This window comes from Hyla sarda, chromosome 3 (assembly GCF_029499605.1).
Source record: "Hyla sarda isolate aHylSar1 chromosome 3, aHylSar1.hap1, whole genome shotgun sequence".
Lineage (NCBI taxonomy): Eukaryota > Metazoa > Chordata > Amphibia > Anura > Hylidae > Hyla > Hyla sarda.
Window position 1 is genome coordinate 286,717,630 of NC_079191.1, and position 14,518 is coordinate 286,732,147.

Below are 14,518 nucleotides of genomic sequence, written 5' to 3' on the forward strand. Positions count from 1 at the left end.
CGCACAGTGTTCGGAACTAAATGTTCCGAACGCAGCCGGAACACTGGCCAGTGGAGTACCCCTTTAAACTTGTCAGTTTCATGCTACCCAAACCACAATGATGTGTAATTTACTCTGAAACACTGCAGCATTTCAGAAATCAAGGGGCTTCCTTCCCTCTCCCTTAGGGTCAGGATTGCAAGATCACTTCCTATTTGCATGTAAACTGATGACGAGTTCCCTATAAGCATTAAAAAATGGGAAGTCTACAGAAGAAACATGCCACAATCCACTTCAAAAAGTGGCAACCTTGAGCATGCTGCATAAAATGTAATTGACTCAAAAAAGTACCCAAAAATGCAAAAAAAAGGTCACAAAGAAAAAACAGGACTTTTCTTGAAAGTTTCCCACCAAACACTGTGTGTGACCAATGCCTTGTAAATATATCACCTAGATTTTTTTTTATTTTTATTATTGATAAAAGCCAGATACTGAAACATTCTTTTTTCCTAATCTGTTTCTATTTTCTGATTGTATTTTTTTCAGTACATTATTATGGGGGCAGCAATATTGCGTGAGCTGTGTTCATCTAAATATACATAGGAACAATAGGGAGGAAGTTATCATTGGTTTTACCATAGTTTTGTGGTGTTCATTTGTCACACAGTTTGTCTCAGGTGCTGTTTAGAGACTTTTCGTTGAGATTTTTGCTTTAGAAGATTTTTCAAAAAGAACATACCAAGTGGTGGTTTTTAGTTGATATCATGCAGTAGTCAGGAATTTATTATGTGCGACCTGTACGCTTGTCGCATCTTTTGTCGCAACTGCGCTGATTTAGGCACAAATCTATACCAGCCCTGACTTGGCTTACAAAACTAACTGCAAACAGCATTATTATAAAGTCAAACATTTTATCACACGGGATAAAAAGTCACACAAAGAGTTCTGAAGTAAGAAATCTGATCAGCACCAGATTTATCACATGCCCTGCACCATGTAATACATTTGATGCAGGTATACAGTTTCCATCACACTGTTGTCTGACCACAGTGCTCTCTATTGACACCTCTGTCTGTGTCAGGAACTGTCCAGAGCAGGAGCAAATACCCATAGCAAACCTATCCTGCTCTGGACAGTTCCTGAGACAGACAGAGGTGTCAGCAGAGAGCACTGTGGTCATATAGAAAAGAACAACTCAGCTTCAGCAGCTATTAAGTACTGGTAGGATTAAGAAGTAATTTACAAATCTTTTTAACTTTCTGGAGCCAGTTGATATGAAAAAAATAGTTTTTAACCGGAATAGTCCTTTTACATAAGTATTCATACCCTTAATAAGTGCTTTGATGCACCTTTGACAGTGATTACAGCCTCCAGTCTTCTAGGGTATGATGCCACAATTTTCACACACCTGGATTTGGGGATTTTTCGCCATTCTTCTTTGTCAGTTTGAATAGGGACCATCAATGGACAACCATTTTCAAGTTTCTCCAGAGATGTCCAACTGGGTTTAAGTCACAACTCTGGCTGGACCACTATAGAAGTGGCTTAGGGACAAGTTACAAAGTTGTCCCTAAGCCACTTCTATATTGTTGTAGCTGTGTGCTTGGGGTCATTGTTGAAAGGTGAATCTTTGGCCCAGTCTGCGCTCCAGGGAATTTGACAGCAGCATCACATATACTAACCTGCTGGTACGGTCTTAGTGTGGGTGATGCCGATCAAAGTTTTGTTTACCTTAATTGTGCAGGTGCCACCATTCCTGATATATAATTAGACTCTTGGTGCAGACGATGCTTTCCCTAGTTCTTAGGTGCAAGGGTCCTTCCCTGCCAATATATCGGGAACAGCTTCATCTAGAAAAATTAGACAAACACCATTTTGATTAGTATTTTTGCATCCACAGTGACATATTTTTTTTTTTATATATATATAGTGTGCACAGACAACACTTTCCCATAGACTTACATAAAGCACATTAATTTTGCTGAAGCTGACACAAATTTTCACCAATTTGACAGATGTTTTTTTCTAATAATAAACACCTTAAAATACATTGTGTGAACATAGTGTAACCCTAGTCGGAAAAGGATAGTTAGAAAAATGTATTAAGTGTTTATAAACACCTAAGAAAAATGTGAAAATAATATTGATAGAATAAAATGCTCTCTCTCATTTAATAAGGTTATAAACGGTGTTTATTTACTCTGCTCCGATAATCATTAAACTAAATCAATGTAATAACCTTTCTAATTGATCTGTCTAAAGCATTCTTTTCTATCTGCACATATAAATAATTTTGCTGCTGGACAGCCTGTTCTTCGTACTTCACAAGTAAATTCTCCAAACGATCAACTTTGAACCATAAAGTGTTGTCTGGTTATGCTGCATGTATAAACGGCTGGATAACGACTGCAAGGGGACAGATAAACTGAGAACCGCTCGGAGACAGAAATGCCTCTACCAAAGCTAGGATGAATGCAGTGCCTACATGCAAAGAAAGATTTCTGACTCCTAAGTCTAGTCACAATGGGGGAGATTTATCAAAACTTGTGCAGAGGAAAAGTTGGCCAGTTGCCCATACCAGTCAGATCGCTTCTTTTATTTTAAAAAGGCCTCAGAAAAATTAAAGTAGCAATCTGATTGGTTGATATGAGCAACTAGTCATCTTTTCCTTTACACAGGTTTTATTAAATCTCCCCCAATGAGAGTAAATATTGGTTGCTAAATGCAGCAGGTTTAAAGGGAATAAAAAATACAGAAATGTTGCAGTTGTAACTTTGGCCACTGAACCTCATAATCGGCTAACATTTCCTGTTCTGAAGAGATCACTTTTCAGTAGTCATCACAGTCATGTTTACAGCCAAATAGTAAAGAATCACCTATGGTAATAGTCACAGCTCGCCTGCTCCCCCTCCCTGTATAATGGTCTCAACACAGGTCACAGGACATGTCTAGAAGTCTGTCCTTTTAGATGTCAACGAGTTATATTTAGATTACAGGTTCCTATGGTCCATATGGCTGTTGTAAAGCATAACTCTGGACCGCTCACTGCTAATAGAGAAGAGCAGCAGGTTAGGCAAAATAGTGAGGTCCCATAATAATGTAAATCAATTTTAAAAGAAGAATCAGAAGAAAAAAAAAAGATAAAAAGAAATGTATTTCAGAATCTGGTTTTAATTAGTAAAATGTATATGTGATCCATCTCTTTAAATATTTGATAAAAGGAGAATGTATGTTCATTTAATAACTACATTTATATACATTTAGTCTCTGGGAGTCAGTGTCTGCTCCTTAGCTTTTCAGTATGTGGTTCATGAGATAAAGCTACACCATTCACTTGTGTTACGTACCTGCCAGACAATAATGGACATGCTTAGGAAGGATCTGTGCTGGTCTTGGGCTAAATGGCTGTGTTGGAAGATTACCATAATGCTGTGGCTATCTTTTTGTGAACTGGGTATTTCCTGTTGGAGTTCATTCTCTCAAACTACAAATCCCATAGTTCCTTGTTTGTAAGTGTGAGGTCACTTTCCTCCCTCGCACACTTCAGCCACCCCACTCATTGAAACGCAGATGAGCTGCTTTCTACCAGTGTTTTTCAACCAGGGTGCATCCAGCTTTTGCAAAAATATAATTAGTTGCACAATGATCTCTCTCCCACCCAGCGTTTGCTTCACCCATTGAAGCAGGAGAGGCTCCCTTTGCACACCTGACTAGTGATGTAATGTCTTGGACACATTGCAACCTGGAAATTTTGAGTAATTTTTTATGCTGTTAAAATTAAATATTTGGATGAAAATCACAGAATAATTGCGAGACCACAGTCACACACAGTTACAGGCACTATAATATGAACTACACTAACTTTACAGCCTTTGTAGCATAGTCAAATAAAAAAAAATTCTGGAATACCCCTTAAAAATGTTATGATGACTTACGTTCTGCAGTTTTGCAATAATCCTGTTCCTGGATTCATATCTTACAAAGCTTGTTTTGCACCTCTGGCCTTATTGTATTGTGTACTGTTAAGGGTTAGGAGAACATCTTTTTTTTTTTCAAAATTATAACCCCTTAGTGACCACCTATACGTGTTTCTCCAACGGTCACTAAGGGGCTTTGGGACACAGGTCTATCATACCAGGAGCTCCTGAGGACAACCAGTCCCAGCGCTAACTGCAAGAAGCAGAGAAACCTCTGATCCTGGCAGTGTAAGTCATTATATGTTGCAGAGTGAAATGGGTCGGTGTGGCTCTGTCACACTGCACTGCAATTTTAATAAACAAATGTCTTATTGTGCCAAGTAAAACCTAAAGGTGTACTCCAGGGAAATTAACTTATCAGACACTTATCCACTATCCACAGGATGATTACTAGGGGTCCAACCACTGGGACTCCCTGCCATTCACTGTACGGGCCCCAGCTACTTACCCGTCCTTGACATGCTCTGGCCCACCTTCCTGGATGAGTGGAAGTGATGGCCGTTATGCCAGTTTCTGGCTGGACATTGCTGCAGACATAGATTGGTTGAGCAGGATGTCACATACATGTGTCCAGGAAGGTGGGGGCTGGATCACACCGAGGATGAATAAATAGCTGGGGCTCCAGCTGACGGACCCTCCATGATCAGACACTTATTGCCTATCCTGTGGATAATGGATGTGTGTCTGTTAAGTTCAGTCCCCCGGGGGTACCCCTTTAATCATATAACTGTAATCATACTGACCCAAATTATAAAATTATAATGTTATTGTTACCTCACAGTGAATGGTGTAAGTTTTTTAATATCCCCCCCCCCCCCCCTGCAAAAAAAAATCTAAAATGTAAATCCCTAAGTTATGTGAACCCTGAAATAATGCTATCAAAAAGTACAACTTGTCCTGCACTAAACAATATCCACTTCTAACCTTTTGTGACTTGTGTGAGCTGAAATTCACACAATCTCCTAACCGTTCAATCAGAGGTGCATTAGCAGCATCTTAGACAGCCTCAAGATAGGACTATTTTACTTAGAGTCGTGTGCCCCTTAATAAATAAGAATCACAACATGCCATAGCAGATTAGCTAAAAACTGGTATGTAAAATGTCAGGGTAAATCTGCCGCTTTGTGTCCTTTTGAGGTTGGTAAAAAAAAAAGTCTTCATTTAGTTTGTATAATCCTATACAGTATAGTAGCACTGTATTATTTTCACTAACCTTTTGCACATATGTCTTACCAGCAAATTGTAGATGCCTGAGGGGTTAGTACTGTCCTTTGTAAGTCCTGTACTCAAACACTATTAACTTATCCCCTTTGGATAATATAAGTGTTTGTAAATGTGCGATTATTAAACTCACATAGGAATATCAATCTTCAACTCAAGGAAACTGTGTACTTAATGACCCTCCCAAGCCTCTAATTACAATGCTAATTATTCACTGCGACTGTGATCGTCTCACCTGCCTTTCTGGGCTCACAGAGGAATAACTAAATGCTGAAGTGAATGCTTTTCTGCATGTTATTGACTGGCATGCCATACAGTAGTTCATTCTAAGATAGTAGATCATCATTATGTGCAGAAGGGATCCTAGGCTACAAATTGTTTGAAGGTCAGACATTTCTGTTTTGTTGAGGACCATAGTCCTGTGCTAGGTGCAGTATGATATTGCTCATTACATGAATAAAGATACTGAATGCTGCGTTTGGTCACATCCATGGGGTATTTTGTCCCCCATAAGGTTATTTGTTGTTGTTTTTTTTGGCTGTTTGAAAATGTACAAAAAGTTTCTTGAAAAAAAAAAGGGGGGTACTGAACTCAATTTGTGTGGACTAAGGTTGACAACTCTTTCAACAAGGGAGAAATGTGCTCAGAGTAGTTGTCACTTAACTTTCACCACAAAAATCATTTAGAATGGTGTTGGCTAACCTAAAGATTTTGAAAAAGTATATTCAATCTGCCTCTGACCCCAGCCCGTCCACCAGCAATCCTGGAAGTGTGAGCAGACAGCAGAAGCAGAGGGAGGTGATCAGCTAGATGAGAATAACCCTTTAATGGCTAAAAGACAAAAGTGCTCCCTCGTGTGACACCTTTAGCATAAGAATAAAAAATAGGTGAGCCAAGGCTTAACTCACCTAGTATTTCTCACAGAAAAGGATTGCAGTAACACATGTTTTGCTATACACATGTTTATTCCCTTTGTTTGTATTGGAACTAAACCAAAAAAGGGAGGAAAAAAAGCGAATTGGACATGATGTCACATCAAACTCCAAAAATGGGCTTGACAACATTATTGGCACCCATAACTTAATATTTGGTTACTCATTCTTTGGAAAACAGTGTGTGGCTTCCTATAACCATCAATAAGCTTCTTACACCTCTCAGCCGGAATGTTGGACCACTCTTCCTTTGCCAACTGCTCCAGGTCTCTCTTATGGAAGGGCGCCTTTTTCCAACAGCAATTTTAAGATCTCTCCACAGGTGTTCAATGGATTTAGATCTGGAATCATTGCTGGCCACTTCAGAACTCTCCAGCGCTTTGTTGCCATCCATTTCTAGGTGCTTTTTGACGTATGTTTGGGGTCATTGTCCTGCTGGAAGACCCAAGATCTTGGACCCAAACCTGGCTTTCTGACACTGGACTGTACAGTGCAACCCAAAATCCGTTTGTAATCCTCAGAGGCAGCAAAACAACCCCAAAGCATCACTGAACCTCCATCATATTTCACTGTAGGTACTGTGTTCTTTTCTTTGTAGGCCTCATTCTGTTTTTGGTAAACAGTAGAATGATGTGCTTTATAAAAAAGCTCTATCTTGGTCTCATCTGTCCACAAGACGTTTTCCCAGAAGGGTTTTGGCTTACTCAAGTTCACTTTGGCAAAATGTAGTCTTGCTTTTTTATGTCTGTGTCAGCAGTGGGGTCCTCCTGGGTCTCATTTAAATGTCGACGGATAGTTCGAGTTGACACTGATGCTCCCTGAGCCTGCAGGACAGCTTGAATATCTTTGGAACTTGTTTGGGGATGCATATTCACCATCAGGACTATCATGCATTGACACCTTTCATAAATTTTTCTCTTCCGTCCATGCCCAGGGAAATTAGCTACAGTGCCATGGGTTGCAAACTTCTTGATAATGTTGTGCACTGTGGACAAAGGCAAATCTAGATCTCTGGATATGGACTTGTAACCTTGAGATTGTTGATATTTTTCCACAATTTTAGTTCTCAAGTTGTCAGACAATTATCTTCTCCTCTTTCTGTTGTCCATGCTTAGAGTGGCACATACAATGCAAAGACTAAGTGAACTTCTGTCTTTTTTTATCTGCTTTCAGGTGTGATTTTTATATTGCCCACACCTGTTACTTGCCCCAGGTGAGTTTAAAGGAGCATCACATGCTTGAAACAATCTTATTTTTCCACAATTTTGAAAGGGTGCCAATAACTTTGTTCAGCCCACTTTTGGAGTTTGGTGTGACATTATGTCCAATTAGCATTTTTCCTCCTTTTTTGGTTTAGTTCCAATACACACAAAGGAAATAAACATGTGTATAGCAAAACATGTGTTACTGCAATCCTTTTCTGTGAGAAATACTTCATTTTCTTGAAAAATTTCAGGGGTGCCAACATTTACAGCCATGACTGTATATGCACTTGGTCATTTAAGGCTGCTGCACATTCCTCCTCACACTCCCAAGAGTGAAGAATAGATTCCAATACCACTCCAAACACCACGGAGGATAATAGGTGCTGCCAATAAGGTGATCCAGGGGTGATGATGAAAACTTATTTTATTAAAACATGTTACGCATTACGAAACCGGACCGGTTTCTTCTTCAGGCATGATGCCTGAAGAAGAACCGGTCTGGTTTCGTAACGCACAGCATGTTTTAATAAAATGAGTTTTCATCATCACCCCTGGATCACCTTATTGACAGCGCCTATTATCCTCCGTGGTGTTTGGAGTGGTATTTGGAACCCTTAATGGCTAAGGCCATTTTTTTAGAATCAAGTTTTAGAATAAAGGCGCAATGATTACCCATGAGACAAGTAACATGGGCATCATTGTAAGGAGCGCTGTAAAGCTATACCAGCAGGTTTGTATGGACTAACCTGCTGTCAGTTCCCCATAAATACACATTGATATGACACTAATGTGCCCTATTTGGTTCATGGGGTACATTAAATGAGGCTGTTTGAGTGAAGAAGAAGCCAGTAAACGTCAAAATTATTATGTGCAAGTTTTAGTTTAATATTCTTGTTAATAATTGTGTAGTAAATAATCCCAACATAGTAATAATGACCTCTCACACAGATTACAAGTCTAAGCCCCATTTTTTCCTTCTGCATTAGTTCTTTCTATCTGTGTTGCCAGAGCTGACTTTTTACATTTGTGCTGCTTCTCTTTCATGTAAAGATGAAAAGTACTGGAAGGCCACTAGTTAGGCATCAGTGCCTTAGATAATGATCTGTTTTCTTTCTTCATTTTAATTTTATCACCGGGAAGATTTGGAAAGTTTTCAAACTTTTCACAAAGTTTACACTTTTTCACATTTTGTTATGCTGAGGCCTTGTGCTAAAATAAAAAGTGAACACAGAATGTTACAAAATAAAAAGTGAAAACAGAATGTTACAAAAATTTACTAATTTAATTAAAAGAAAAAACTAAAATAGTGCACATAAGTATTCAGACTCTTTACACAGTACTTATCTGAATGTATTATTACAGCCTCCAGTCTTCTTGGGTATGATGAATGTTTGCGCACCTGGATTTGGGGATTTTCTGACATTCTTCTCTGCAGATCCTCTCAAGCTCTGTCAGGTTGAATGGGGACTGACTGTGGACAGCCATAGATGTTCTACTATGTTCAAGTCAGGGCTCTGGCTGCTCCTCTCCAGTGATGGATGTGTGCTTAAGGTCATTGTATTGTGACCCTTTTGGCAAACTCTTAGGCCCAGAACACTCTTAATCAGGTTTTCATTAAAGGGGTACTCCGTTGTAAAAAATAATAATAATAATTGAAATCAACTGTAAATTAAACAGATTTGTAAATTACTTCAATTTATTTGAATTTATTTTCTGTCTGACCACAGTGCTCTCTGTTGGCACCTCTGTCCATGTCAGGAACTGTCCAGAGTGGGAGAAAATCCCCATAGCAAACAAACATGGGCAGAGGTGTCAGCAGAGAGCACTGTGGTCAGACTGAAAAGAAATTCAAAAAGAAAAGAACTTCCTCTGTAGCATACAACAGCTGATAAGTACTGGAAGGATTAAGATTTTTAAATAGAAGTCATTTACAAATATTTTTAACTTTCTCACACCAGCTGTCTGTTTTCCACTGGAGTACCTCTTTGAGAATATCTCTATACTTTGCTTCAGTTAGCTTTCCCTCAAACCTAAGCACTCCCCCTTTCTGAACCACTAAAATAACACCCCAACAGCATAATGCTGCCACCACCATGCTTCACTGAAGGCATTGTGTTGGGCAGGAGATGAGCAGTACCTAGCTTCTTAAGACGCTTAGAATTTTGGCTAGAAAGTTCAATTTCAGTTTCATCAGGTCAGATAATCTTGTTTCTTAGACTCTAAGAGTCTAAGAGTCATTTTTGCAAACTCCAGGTAGACTTTTATGTGTATTTTACTAAAGAGAGACTTCTTTTTGGCCATTCTGTCACAAAGCCCATATTAAAGAAGCAGAGGTGATCCAGAAGCATGTAGAAAAGAGAAGGCTGAAAGGCACTAACCAGCAAAAATGAATAGATAGACCGATTCTGGATGAAGATATTCCTAATGCTAAATAAATAAATAGATAAATAAATATACTCAAATGAAGAAAAACTGGTACCCTCACTCAGCGCGAAGTAACAGCAGATCGACTCATCTGGCATCTCAGATGGATCCGTCTTCAGGCTGGTAGCAGAGCGCTCTGCTACCAGCCTGAAGCCGAGTCCACTTGAGATACCAGATGAATCGATCTGCTGTTACTTCGTGGTGAGTGCGGGTACCAGTTTTTCTTCATTTGAGTATGACTTTGGGTTTCTTGGTTCCCAGCACCTCCGGACTCAAGGGCACTAGGACTTCGCGCAACAGTGACAAAATACCAGTCTCTACAGTATTGGCTGACATATAGCGGTGGTATGGGTGTCGGCATTCTTTAAAGCAGTGCCCTCTATCTTGTGTTAGTCATTAGATAAATAAATATGTGTGTGTTATATATGTAATAGAGATTTACTTGTTAATGGAATCATATGACTTTATACAATGACCAATTACATGTTGTGTAAACTACCATGAAAAATAAACATTGTGAATCACAGGTATCCAAACATATAGAGGAGCCAATACAAGATGTACATCCTGAAATGTAACATTTCCTTATTTCCTAACACTTCATATTTGTAAGTGAAAATAAAGATGTTACATTTTAGGAGACATATGTTTTCAAGTATGTTTTGCCTAGCGTCATGTTTATCTACTATCATTTATTTTTTTACATTTAAGGGAGTTGCTGAAAATAAAGAACTCCCAAATTGTTTAAGCAATTTTGATCAAGTACAAGTTATACTGGTTAATACAATAGCTTTAAAAAAGATCCCACTTTATTCATGTGTTTCTTAGATTGAATTACACATTCTGTCACTTTACTCTGCAGTTTTTTTAGGTGAAAATTGTATAAATCCATATAAGCTATGTAATAAAAATGTTAATGTGGTTAACCAAAATAACTATACTTGTCTACAGCTAGGATAGATGAATTATAAAAAGTACAGGCTAGTACACCACCAGTGAGAAAAAGGAGGGATGGCTGGAAATCCCATTTAAAGGGGTATTCCGGGATCTAACATTTTATCCCCTATCCAAAGTATAGGGGATAAGATTTCTGATCACGGGGGGGCAGTTACCCACTGGGACCCCTGTGATCTCGCTGCAGCACCCGCATGGTATGCGGAGCTGCGTCTCCAGTCTCAGAAACCGAACGGCCATTACGCCCCCTCCTATAGACATGAATGGAGGGGGCGTAGCGTTACTTCATGTCTCCAGTCCCAGAAACCGGAGGTTTCAGAAACTGGAGATGCAGCTCTGCGTACAATGCGGGTGCTGCAGCGAGATCGCGGGGGGTCCCAGCGGCGGGCCCCCCTCAATCAGACAACTTATCCCCTATCCTTTGAATAGGGAATTAAATGTTAGATCCCGGAATACCCTTTTAAAGTAGACAACAACTTAACCCCTTAAGGACTCAGCATTTTTCAGTTTTTGCATTTTTGTTTTTTCCTCCTTACCTTTTAAAAATCATAACCCTTTACATTTTTTATTTTTTTTTAAATCCATATGATGGCTTATTTTTTGTGCCACCAATTATACTTTGTAATTAGATCAGTCATTTTACCCAAAAATCTACAGTGAAACTAAAAAAAATATTTATTATTGTGCAACAAAATTGAAAAAAAAAAACCCTATCTTGTAACTTTTGGGGCTTCCGTTTCTAGGCAGTTCATTTTTCAGTAAAAATGACACCCTCTCTTTATTCTGTAGGTCCATACAATAAAAATAATACCCTATTTATATAGGTTTGATTTTGTAGTACTTCTGGAAAAAAAATCATAACTGCATGCAGGAAAATGTATACGTTTAAAAATGTCATCTTCTGACCCCTATAACTTTTTATTTTTATATATTATATATATTTTTATTTGTATTAGGGTTCATTTTTTGCGCCGTAATCTGAAGTTTTTATTGTTACCATTTTTTGTATTGATCTGACTTTTTGATAATTTTTAATGGTATAAAAAGTGACCAAAAATATGCTACTTTGGACTTTGGAATTTTTTACATGTACCACATTCACCGTGCGGTTTAATTAACAATATATTTTTATAGTTTGGACATTTACACATGCGGCGATACCACATATTATTTATATATTTTTATTTACATATTTTTTTTTATGGGATAAGGGGGGTGATTCAGACTTTTATTATGTAAGGGTTTAAATCACATTTAATACCACTTTATTTTAGCAATGTTATATCCCCCATAGAGGACTATAACATTGCACATACTGATTTCCTACACCGATCACTGCCATGCAATAGCAGGGCATTGATCAGTGTCATCGCCCCTCGAATGCTCCTGCCTGGATCTCAGGCAGGGAGCAGTCATTTTGCGATTGGACAGCGAGGAGGCAGGTAGGGATCCCTCTTCACATCCTGCAAGCTGTTCGAGACGCCACGATTTCACCGCGGCGGTCCCGAACAGCACCACTGAGCTGCCGGGAAGGTTTCACTTTCACTTCAAATGCGCCGATCAACTTTGATCACCGCATCTGAAGGGTTAATACCGGGCATCACTGCGATGTCCGGTATTAGCCATGGGGCCAAGCTGCTGATGGCCGCCGGGACCGACCCGATATGATGCTGGGCGACCCTGCGTTATATCACGGGAGCCGACGCAGGACGTAAGTATACGTCCTGCGTTGTTAAGGGGTTAAAAGGCTTATATGGTTTTAGAAATTGAAGGTTATTCTTTGTATTATGAAAAGTTATACAATATTTTAATATTCTGTCTCTAGCAATTCCTCGAGGTTTTTAGAATCCTTGCTTGCAGTCATTACATTGAAAAACTAATTTTCTAGTGCCATGGTCATGCACATTCAAATAGAGTTCAAATATTCATACACTCATACCTGTTGGCTATATTTTGACCCTTTCAATAAACGTGTATGCTAAGATTGGGGAGAGAGTCACCATGGGCCCGCCTACAAATTGTGTACACTGGGCTTCCATGGGGAAGCCCTGTGTATCTGCTCAGAGCAAAATACACTGTGTTTTTCCCACTGCCCAGTGGATTTCCTGTTGTGTTAAATACACAGCATATCCGTACCAGAAAATTGTAATTTACTAACTCTATGCCCCCAAGATATATTAACTTAATGTAATACTGTTATAACAAATTGTGCTTGTTGTGACAGGAAGTTGTGTAGTCCTTCTCTTTTCAGTGTGGTTTGTCTCAGCAGCTCCTGGCTTCTCTCTCCTGAGGTGATGCATCATTCTTTGCTGTCTCAGAAGGCTTGGCTGGATCTTGTTTCTAAGCTCAAGTTCCACCCCCTGAGGGATGTCAAAACCTCTCACCAGCCCCATGGCCTGCATCACCATCACCCTGTTGTGTACACAGAAGTGGCCCTTCTGTACACTGTTTGGTCCTTACTGGTGGACTCAGTCCCAGTCCCCTGGACCCACACTCTTCAGGACTCTCCTCACATAATGGTTCATATAAAGTTTTAATGTTTTGTATTTAAGTGAATATGTCTTTAAGTCCTGTTGTTAAGTCATGTAACCAGCGAAGGTGTCAGTGACCAGGTGACTTGTGGGTAACCTATGGGATTCCTTCAAATTGCTCCCATATATTGCAGGGAGGAGCTAGTTAGTTCAGTTCTTTGCATGCTGAGGAGCAGTACAGTCAAGACCTGAGAGTGTCTAGTGTCCTAAGGGAGACCAAGGCCTAACCACGCAGCCACGCTTCCATCAGTCCTGTACTCCTTCAGGTGAAAGTCAAAACCTGGTAAGCAACCACAGGCCTGCTAAAGTCAGGGGTGATTGCATAATTAAGCCCAAGTTCACTACAAGTCCCAGCGAGCCCGCAATTCTACTAAAGTCACTGGTCATCTCCTTGGGCCTAAGTGAGCTGTAAAGACTATACCATCTGTCTTCCTCAGTAAAGCTGCCGTTGTTCTGTAACCTTGCAATGGAGTGATTATTTGCCCCTTGCCTGGCCCAGGAACCAGCGGTCATACCTCAGGTGGTGTAGAGGATAACCACGCCCTGGCGTCATGAACACAAGGGGTTAATGCCATTCCCTAGGGTAATAACACCTGCCCTTTCATTGCACCCTCAACACACACATATATCTTTATCGGTTCATTTAGGGAAGAATGAGGTGGCTTGACAGCATGCTGCCTTGTACTTAGCCACAGGCAGAGGGTCTGGCAATAAATGAAGTAGGTGCTGCAACTTCCTTCATTGTCTGGTGTGAAATGAGATGTTCTGCAACAGCTTGGGTGGTAGTGCTGTGGGAGGGGAGCAGGTAGAGGGAGAGGGCTTTGATGAAGAGCTGAGGGAAAGCAATGCAATCTGGGAATTGTAGTACTAAATCTCTGCTCAACCAGGAAGTACTGGACTGAGACCCCCGAACAAATGGAACTGGGGCAGGCAGATAAGCAATGCTATATCATTCAGCAACATTTTTGTTTCTATTACCTGACATTGGAAAAGCCCTTTAAATACATATATTGAAGATAACTGTCATTTTAAAATGATGGGCCCAAACAAATGGAAAACAGTAATTTGCTTAGAAAACACTTAGATATGATTGTTCCTAGACACTCATGAATGTTTTATCTGAACTGAGCCTTCTATTTCTCCTTTCTGTAGAATCCAGCCTTTGTGCTTTTAGTCATATTGTATTTTGGTACTTATTTTCAGGCTGAGTGTGAAGAGTAGTTTATGTAAAACCCTCAGTTGACTATTTGTTTTTGGTGCCATTGGAAGGAAAACTAAAACTGAAAAGCTTTCAA

The 14,518-nt window shown here is 39.7% G+C and overlaps 1 protein-coding gene and 1 long non-coding RNA gene across 5 annotated transcripts in view; one reads left to right on the forward strand and one right to left on the reverse strand.

Moving 5' to 3' along the window:
- Nucleotides 1–14,518, forward strand: part of PACRG (parkin coregulated) — a 634,469-nt gene that overhangs the window by 394,508 nt on the left and 225,443 nt on the right. The gene's annotated exons all lie outside the window — the stretch shown is intronic.
- Nucleotides 1–14,518, reverse strand: part of LOC130362404 (uncharacterized) — a 52,611-nt gene that overhangs the window by 37,189 nt on the left and 904 nt on the right. The window contains exon 2 of the long non-coding RNA XR_008891402.1: nt 1,711–1,829. This is a non-coding gene — a long non-coding RNA (uncharacterized LOC130362404). The remainder of the gene's footprint in view (nt 1–1,710; nt 1,830–14,518) is intronic.